We start from the raw sequence: 10,454 nt of genomic DNA on the forward strand, positions 1-10,454 counted from the left end.
GGAGATAGATATCAGAAACAACACTATCTACATTAAGGCCTCGAATATTGACCACTTTTCATGTACGTAGAAGAGAAGTAAGCCATCTTTTTGTGTGTAACTCGAAATTGTGTCTCTTGCTGCGATCTATTCACGTCTGTAGTTCCATTGCGCATGCTTCGTCCTTTTTTCCCAAGCATTGAGACGCTGCAATTTCAGTCGTTATTTGACTGTCAAATCAGTCAAAACCACTGTTCTTTGCGTTCTTACATTTCTTGCTAAGATGGAAACCATTGTCACATTCCCATTCCCTGAAGGACGGACGTACGGCGTAATAAAGAGCACCTTAGCGTGAGCATACAGAAATCTCTTTCAATAAACCACAGCGAGCGAAAATATTTTCAAAGTAAAGCGTAATTTGAAACTACAGTGTAACGCTATACGCTGTAGAGCACCTCGTGGCGCTAGTAACTATCGTAGGTTTAGATTCCAATACTTTTAGTAACCGCACGCCCTCCGTTAAGAAGACGCACCAGTCTTTTCTTTGAGAAAAAAACCGAATTTTCACTTTCATCTCGGCCCTGTCGTCGGCTGTCAGAAACCATCAGCCGTAACGATGGCAGAGCGGGAAGATGCGAATGCTGTAAATGCCCCTGGTGAATTGTAACCATTTGTCGAGCGGTACGCGTCTACGTCATTTCCTGCGGCGCAATTTGCATTAACTTTCTCTCTGATTCCATCGCTCACCGTGCAGACTCCTTACTTATCGCCCCAACGATGAAAATATTTACAATTCACGTCAATTTTGCGCAGCTTGCTCGTTGTTGGTACGAAGCAGCGGCGACTGTAATCTACTGTTCTCTTTCCCGATATTTCTTACAAATTTCCAGAATTAGCTGCATCATCAATGGTGATGACTGCTAGTTCTATAAATCTTCCCGCGTGTATCTTTATTGAAAATCTCCCTCTTTGAATTTGTATTCAGGCCACCACGTGGCTACTACACCGTCCAATTAGCTCTTACTCGACCCATTCGCGTCTGTTGAATCTCCTATCTCTCCCTACATCACTTATTTCACACTGGACACGTTGACCGTTCTTCGAAATGAAGAAAACGGGCAGCCAAGTCCTCTTTGGCGTCCAATTTCGTACTTTAAAACATAGCACACGGTTAAATCATGATAAATAGACGATTTTTCACCGACATTTGTCGGCGTAATAAAGAGCAAGGCAGAAAATTGCACATTGGCACAATTTTGACCACGAAACTCGCGGTCTTTGGTCTGTGAGAATTACATCAGGTGACTGGAATGATACCTGATGGCTTTCATGGCTGATGGCCCGCTGATGAACCTTGGCTCTTTTTCTTCTCATTAACAAGATATATATCTCCTTGCTTTATTTCAATGTCTCTGGTTTTACATCGTCGAATCACCATAATTGTTCAAACAGAGAAAAAAACGCTGATGTTTGATGTTTTGTCCGAAAATAAACAATCCACCAGGCTTCCAACTCTATCATATACAATAATATTTAAACAGCTACGTAGCCTATTACAATGACGCAATGGCAAACGAAATAACTGAATGACGTCATGACTGAATGAGGTCGTGAGGTCCACCTGTGACGTGTGCTTTTTTGAAAGTGGTTAGAACTTCTTACGTTTGAGATTTTCGTTCCGCAAATCAGTATCAACCATTGTCTTCTCCTCTTATAAATCAACTTGCCAGGAGCATGTATGCTTTTCGTGGCTTCTCTTTTGCTGTGCAGCAAGTCCGCTTTTGTAACGGGCAATGTCATTGGCGGCGAATAAATTTATGCCCGGACTCAAAATTCACAAAGACAAAATGGCGGATATGCTGCTTATTATGTGCTCACAATGTTACTAGATTTTGTGCCGCTCATTGTGGTTCTCTATAAGAACCGCGATGCTAGAGATGTTTCATCTTTAGAAGCAAAGAAAAATCCACGGCCAAGACCGAATATTACTGAATCTATACCAAACCTTTTAAATTTAATATCATCCTAGGGAGACACTTTCATTTATTTAATATGCAAGACACCCTTTATCGGACGAACATACAACTGACGAAATACGAGCTAAAATTCCGCGGAACACGACTGAGACTAATTTGGGATAATTGGATCTTCATATTTTTTTAAATTTCTTAAAAGTGTTAGATGCCATATAGCTAAATGCTGCAATATTACAAATTGCTCATAAAAACAAATGTTTAATTTAAAAAGAACGCAGATGAGCTTACATTTGCAGATAAAACCGACATTACTTCACTATCCAATTATTCCAAATTAGTTCCAATGCGCGCACCACTGACAATATAAAATTGTTTTGTCATTCAAATTAGGTGGCTTTAAAGTTTCAATTTTAATTTGAGAAAAAATACGGTCCACATCGGCCGCGCTTGTTCCTTTCGTGGAGGATTTGACTGTCAACCCGTACTGATTTGTTGCGTAGAAATATGGTTACGAAGAAATTATTAAAAATCTGCCATGCGTTAACCCCATTGTTTCTTCTGTTTAAACAAAATCGGAAAAAGTACAGAATTTCCATTAAATGCTAACTATTGAAATCGCTTGGTCGATAAACGAAGACATGTAACACACTGAAAACGATTGTACACACTGGGCCATTTCGACTTGCTGTTTTCCCGATCAATGTTTTTCTTTTTACAAAAGCGAAAGTTATTTGGCGTAAACTATCACAACGATTGCCTTGGTTTTCCGGTATTGATCGACCTTTTTACATTTTAACCTTTTCGCACAAGAAGTGACTAGTTTAGTAAATATTTTCCTTTGTAAAATTTGCCTCCAATATTCAACAAACAAAAAAGTGCGATTGAATCATTATCAAACGTCATTCTTATTTGAAAAGTCTTCAATGCTTTCGCCCTCTCAAGTTCCAACAATCCTAAACAATAATGAACTTCGCACCTGACACAGAGAAAAGGTTAACTGTACAGTACTATCCTTTCCCAGCAAAGTAACACTATCAGAAATCGTCCATCACCTTAACGGGCGATTCAGTTTCACGAAGTTTCACGAAGTTAAATTTGTCTCGCTACACGGATAGATTTATGAGCTGATTAATATCAAAACTTCCATTCTCGAAAATACGTTGGAATGAACTTCAAGGTATGGCCAAATACCAGTGCCTATTACTGTGAAAAAACTGGACAACGACAACCTATACATCCTATTATTGTAATTACTTAGGCTTTCATAAAAATGTAAGTATTAAATAGCGCAGGCTTCTCTGTGTCATCAAAATGGTGTAGTTAGAAACGGTATGAGCCGGAGACAATTTCCCTTGCAATGAAGAAAAACAACTTTTATCGAAGAGTTGCAGGTAAGGATAGACGAGAAATTGAGAATATTACACATATCGTTGAAGACGAACAAATTTTCATTCCCTTGGCCGCGCTTGCGCTAATACGGAAACACAAAAGAGTAAACATCTTTTGATAGGTTGACTTTACACTATTGCTGGATGGGATTTCTTCTGCAAATGTTGGCTCCAACATGTAATGGAACGTCAGTAGTCAAATTAGTGTATTACATTTCACCTGATTTCTTTGTGAAGAGAATACCTAAGCCTCTGTCATCGAAACACGACTAATATTAACCACAAACAGCTCGGCATTGAACCGTTGTGGGTCGACCAACAACCATGCATTATAGATTTTAAAAAAACGCATTAATATCTTCGTTTGGTAAAAATGCGCTTCGAACAAAGTGATAAAGATGGTGCCCGTAGAAGCACCACAGTCAAAACATTGATAACTTCGCCGCATTGCCAGCATTAAAGTTTAATCTAAGGTACAGATTCAGCTTCCCTGAAGAAATCTGAGGTTTTAAGAGATGTACAGAAAGACGAAAATACACTCTTGGGATTAGCAAGCGGGCGAGCGATGTAAAACTTCTATTTCACGTTGTTACTTCGTAATTCTCACGAAAACACACTTATTGTTTCTAGAAAGTACCACTTCGGGCATTTCGAATTTACATGCTCTTTGGGACTCACGTGTACTGATCGTCTTGTAAGACTGATAACCTAAATAAATTATACCTGTCAATGAAATATTTTCATGAGGCCAGTTTTCAAATCTTTATGACGATCTTGCTTTATGTTTTTACTGAAAATTTGACGCTTACACAGTCTTGTATCTATACTTTAATGTGAGTGATATTTGGTGCAAAACAAGGACTGGTACTTCTCGTTCATCGTCACGAATGGCAGCGCGTTCGCTAACAACTCTTAACAACTCTCCCATGAAAATAAACGATATTTCTAAGGTGTTAAAGTGATTTTATGATGACGTGTTTAGGCATCAGAAGAGCGCCACTCCGTGACCCTGAACATTTTACGACAATTCTCTCGTTACCACGGTGAACACTAAAACGGTCGTCAAATTACCCTGGGAGTAGGCGAATGACAGTTCCTTTTAAAAAAGCACAAGATATCCAGAAATCGGTATGTGCAAATCGCAGATCGAGTAAGAAATATCGCGGACATTGATCCGCTGGTGTCGCAAAGGAGTAAACGTTGACAACAGCTGTCCCGAGAAAAAAAACTGGCAAACACCATGCCAGGTGCTGAAGTGATCATGAATCGGCGTTTGTTTGCGCTGCCTCAATACCTGGTGCGTCAAATTTTGTCCCGGCAATTACGCTTTAGACCGAGCGAGAACACGTTGTATACATTGCCAATCATGGATCACAACACTCTAGAGCGCTGTCAATCATGGGTAATTTCCTCCGCTTAAATATGAATGATGTAGTCTCCTTTTTTGACTTTTAGCGCATGGAGATGTAAGCTTTTAATGATATGGACGTTGTCGAAATGATGCAGCTAATTTTTGGTAATATTAGTGCACCACAAATATGTGCCTATTCAATAATCCTTCTTCCAAACAATGGTTAGTTTGTCTTTCAACCGGAACAAATGCAAAAGGTATTTACCAAAAATCGAAGTTAGATTACTGTCGCTACCAGACCGTAACGTGGTGATTAGAGCCTTGGAAAAGATTCTATTTCAAAATTGTGCACTGTTCACTCGGGTTTGTTGCCGAGAGTATATATCTTATTTCGGTTTGAGCATCCCAAGTTAAAAAAATAGGTGTTGTAATCTAGCATGAAGGGGTTTCCCAGCCCCGAGGCAAGGCGATCATCGAGTACGTTTTGAAAAGACAAAGCATGTATCACTGAAACCCCGGGAGCTAATTCAGACACAGCGTGTAGACTATCGCAGGGCCTTGTCACGTTTAGCGGACGAATTGAACAAAGTTAGGCAGTGGCTTGCGTAAGATTCAAGGCCGAGGACCGTAATATATTTTATCGTGCGTTCGGAGCAGAACGGCGAGACCAGTCTGGAAAAGTCGGCAAATAGATTTCAAATGCAGCCGGCAATCGCCCCCGGCATTATTACATCACACGGGTTCCCATCACTGGTTCAGTATTTGCATATGATATTTGATGAACACTAAGTTTCCGGCAAACTCGCTGTGTTGATTTCTAAAAATATGAATAACAATGAAAAAGCCTTTTTCCTTAATAAAGCCTTTTTTTGTGTTCCGTAGCCTTGGCAACCAAACGGCGAGTAGCAAATACAGTGAACATTTAGGCGAAACAGAGCCGGTGAGAGTTGACTTGAACATAACTTATACTTTAATTGTTTACAGAAAAAAGCCTATGGGGTCAAGTTCCCTATCTTGCAGCAGTTTCAATATTGCCAGTGTTTCTTGTACTGTCCCAGATGAAAAAATATGGACCACTGCGAGTCAATCCATCAGCTCATGAACGCAACTTTCGAGGTCAATGTGCACCAGTGTTATTGCCAACGTGAGCGTAATATTTCATTTGATCATACATTCTATGTTGATGAAGTACAAACATCGGCAAGTAGGGACACCCTTCAAATCACAAAAATAAAATTGAAAAAAAAGGAACAAAAATACGCTTAGTCCTTTGAGAGCAATGTCTTGTATTGTGTTTGGTGTCTTAATCTGTCATCGTTACGAGGATGATGGCACTGTGTAACGCTTGGAAAAGTTGATAATATCGAAAAGCGGATATCACTTGCTCAAGGGATGTGCCACAAGGTCTCAGGAGGGGTGGTTTAATATGAATAAAAATTCAGAGAGAAATGTGAACAAAATCCAGCCCCGCTCTTCTTCCGAATAAATCTCCACATAAATGGATATGAGAAAGTATGGATTTCGAGATAAAATTATGCACGCTCTCACTGATCAGAAATATATCGAAGCTGGGAAAAGGGAAAATTGCCTATGCTGGGTTTGACTTCATCACTCATGACCTAACGGTACATCCCTCGAGGAGCCCTTTTTTCAAAAAATGATTTCACATTTCATTGTTGTACAAGAACATAGTATACCGAATTGCTGTTTGTTGTTTTGTCTTTATAGGCGGAGTCTTGTTTTGTTGTATGCGTCAACTTGAGTACGCAATAATAAATTTCAAAGACTTATGGTTCTGTGTTTCAGTTCTGTAATCAGAATGCATCCATTCAGACACGTTGAACGTTGAATTTTTCCCGAAAGCCTGTGCGCTGTTTGCTCCACACACATTTGCTAACCAGAAGTGGCCCACGCCCGGTTTTGGTGTCACAAGGGCGCGCGGGGGGGGGGGGGGGGGATGCGAAAAATCGCCAACTCTGGCAGCTGTTTTCGAGAAGTCGCTGATCGTGATTGAATTTGTCTGAGAATATATCAAGGACCGGTCTCACAGCCAAGTAAAAAGCTTCTTTGCTCTGAAACCCTGCCATCTGGGAGACGCACTCAAAAAAGAAATTACCGACTCGCCGCTACTCTTCAAAATCGTGAAGATTCGAAACTATAGAAGATCAAGAAGCACCGTTCGCATCGCGATGTATTTACACACTAATAAAATCACGTGACCCACCTCTCTTTGTACCCTTTCAATAAGTATTTTTCCTGAGTTTATGATAAGTTATTGACGTCTTCGCATCATGGCGTCGAGTTAGACCCGATGTGTTCAGCTGTGAATAGCTCGGGTATTGAGGGAACTGGTAATGTTGGATTAACGTAGAAAAGTGGATTTCAAAGTCCCCTGCAATCATAGACGAAATTAAACTGCCTCCTGCCACAATGGGCGATTTTTTATCACGTGGCGTCAGAAAAATCGTCGACAAAAGATGACTGTCACGGGAGTGCCAATTAAATTGATCGGAATTTCAAAGAGCGTGCGAGAGAACCCGTCAGAACACACATTCGCAAAGCATCACGTGTCGGCCCTTCGCGCCGACGAACCAGTAGCGATGTGCGTCGGTCACGTGATCGACGCATTTTTCGGAGTGACTCGATTAACCTCCGTCTTGCCATGGTTGGAAGAGGAGGGGATAATAATTGTATTAGCTGACTCTACGCTACTGTTGTAGGGATATGTTTGCTCGCGATTAATTACGATTTCAAATTTGCTTTGGGATTTATCCGCAGACACGCTAGCCCTCGCTAGTAATGTAGTTACATAAATGAATGGAAAAGCATTGGAGTTGTATTCCTGCGTTGGGATTGATGATTATCGAGAAAACACATTCATCAGAGAAGCAAACACGGCTGACATACAAACTCATTCATGTACTATTAAAAAGGACGACATACAAGGTTAAAAGCTTTCAAAAGAACGAACAAGGGCACAATATATTTCCATCCAGCGCTAAAACGCGTCTCAGTGACTTGTTATTATTATTACTGTGGACAATCGATATTAAAAGCTCATCAACAGAAAAGGTTCAAGTTCAGCAGCCGAGGAAAATATCATAAATTGTTATTTCTGTCGAAGGGGAGAGTCAGCATCGAGGGTATTGGCGCCGATTTGATTTGAGTCGGAAGATACACGGGGAATGACGTTTATGAGGAACGCAAATTGTCACACACTGTCGTGTAAAGGGAGAATAGCATAGAAGACCATTTTGGTAAAGGTCGAGCGTATTAGAGGAATGAGAAGCCCTCAGAGCTCTTACCGCCGTCTCTTCAAATTTCAATTTCTGTCACAGTGGCGGATTGTGATTCGCTCGGGAAGAAGCGAGGTAATCACGCAGGTACACTTTGGTTTGAATGCCTACATAATAGCGCCGGTGGAGCGCGTGTCAGCACTCGGCTTATCACATTCCCTGAAGTGTCACACTTTCCACCGGCTTCTAAAAAGTGGGGTCAATTTTGCTGTCACATGGAGTCGCTTCTTCGCCGTAGTCACCCCAGGGACGCGTCAGAGAGCGGGCCCGCCTCGGCTCATGCCGTACTTTCGCGGCAGTGTGCCCGTCAGTCCGCATCCCGTCAGACGGCCCATTATCGCATGATACCCGTGAATTTTCATTATCTTCCCAGTTCCGTCCATCGAAAGATGACACCAAGCTAAAGTCTCCAGTGACTGCTTGGTTCACTGACTCGTGCACGCATTTCAGATTTCAATGCCCATACAAATACCCACAATTGATTAAAGGCGTTCAGAAAAAATATGTAACCGGGGGCAACCATGCAGAAATAGTGGAAGGCAACATTTATTTCGTCAAAAATCGTCACTGGACAACGGAAACCAAGTTACCCCGCAGGACATATGCACATAGCAGAACCAACTCCTCTATGGTAACTATCAGTTTGACTACGTCAGTAAACTGAACAAAATGAAATAAGCTTTAACGGCAAACGGCTTCCTAGAAAGTATTTTATATACAGTCTTCACACACCGGCAATTTTTGTTTTATAACGCATAAATCGTGATTAGATACGAGCTTGCATCGATATTTCAACCGATAATACACTAGATATCAACCCGGGTACTATAAAATGTAACAAAATAGGGCTCTTAAGATGTTATCTTGATGATATTAATTTTGAGTATGTCTATTGATTTATAAACCCTTGAGTACGCGCTCCTTTTTCTATATCTGTCTCCCTTTCCCTCTGTGGCCCGTACATACTATTTCCTTTGTTCGTTATTATCTGTCGGTCTGTCTATCTCTCTGCACTTTAAACACTCTCTGCACTCTTTATACACTCTGTCTGTTTGCATCTGTCCGTCTATCTGTCTGTCCGTCCATCCGTCCGTCTGTCTTTCTACCTGCAGGCCTCCTACTTTTCTATGACTGCCTGTGAAGCTATGTCAGCCAATGGTGTCTATCTGTCTGACTGCCTGTATAACTATCTGTCCGCTCCTCTTCTCCGTCTATAAGTCTAAGCTCGCGCCCGTCTGCCTGCTTCTCTCATTGCCCCTCTCTTTGTCTCCTTATCCCTCTGTCCGTGTTACGGTATTTGTGTCTGTCTGTCTGTCTGTCTGTCTGTCTGTCTGTCTGTCTGTCTGTCTGTCTGTTTATGTCTGTCTGTCTGTCTGTCTGTTTATGTCTGTGTAGGTTTTTGTCTGTATGCCTGTCTGTCTGTCTGTCTGTCTATCCTGCCTCTCCGCCTTTCTCCCACCCTCCTTCCTCCCCCCCCCCCTCTCTCTCTCTCTCTCTCTCTCTCTCTCTCTATCTCTGGATCTCTGAGTAATCTTCCCATTCTGTTGATAAAATGTCGAAAGTTTCGCGTCTGAGGTATTAGTTGGGAGAAATGACTATGCTGCCCCCTCTACTACAACGTTATTTCGATGACCACTCAATGCAAATTATGCTGCACATAGACATCTTACGAACCATCAGGCGGTTCCATCTCGTTCAGCGATGAGGGTAGATCAGAAATTTTAAGAGTGTTCCATGCATACAGCTGTGCTAGCCAGCTTCAACACCAGGAATTCGGCCAGGTAAAAATGCTTTGATATCGATGCAATCTTAGAAACACACTCAAGGCTTTAAACATTCAGCCTTGGTGTGGCTTTTGCGGTCCAAATTGGAAATATAGATTCGACTTACGTGTTGTTATTCGAACGTGCCTATCTGTAAGATTCGTACACTTTAACTTAATCCGCATGAAAGCCGTTACAAACACACGATTTTTTTTCATGGAGTTGTCAAATTAGAGCATCGTTGAGGAAGGTTCGGACGGCCGGTGACGGATTTCTCTCACAACGTCGATAAAAAAGAAAGTTGGCTTACCTTGACCGACCTCTGCGTTTTATTTGGCGCGGCAAGTATTCCTAATATTCCGGGCAGTTGACTAGAATCGATTGGCCTACACTCCCCTCTTTGCGTGCATTATATGCCGAGGACTAAGTGGTTAAGGTTTATATAGATTCTTGCAACTACCCACACATGACTACAAAAACTGTTAATAAAAGCCGCTTTCGAATCGGGGCGTGGTCTGCCACACCATATATGGGCATGTCACTAGCATAATCGCCATCACTCAGCTGACAGGTCCGCGTCATATTTTTCTTGTGACACATACTCTGAGCATGTCGTTCGTAGGAGGTACAAAAGCCAGAGCAGATACTCATCCAAAAATGAAAAAAAAATGTAATCGATTTTTTTTGCAATAATTGACAAC

General features: G+C 41.6%; 1 long non-coding RNA gene across 1 annotated transcript in view; it reads right to left on the bottom strand.

Moving 5' to 3' along the window:
- The window catches only part of LOC139117811 (uncharacterized), a 42,493-nt gene extending 32,279 nt beyond the window's left edge, over positions 1-10,214 (bottom strand). Inside the window, exon 1 of the long non-coding RNA XR_011548586.1 lies at positions 10,064-10,214. This is a non-coding gene — a long non-coding RNA (uncharacterized lncRNA). The remainder of the gene's footprint in view (positions 1-10,063) is intronic.
- Between the last annotated feature and the right edge of the window lie 240 nt (positions 10,215-10,454).

Source organism: Ptychodera flava, chromosome 18 (assembly GCF_041260155.1).
Source record: "Ptychodera flava strain L36383 chromosome 18, AS_Pfla_20210202, whole genome shotgun sequence".
NCBI classification, from domain to species: domain Eukaryota; kingdom Metazoa; phylum Hemichordata; class Enteropneusta; family Ptychoderidae; genus Ptychodera; species Ptychodera flava.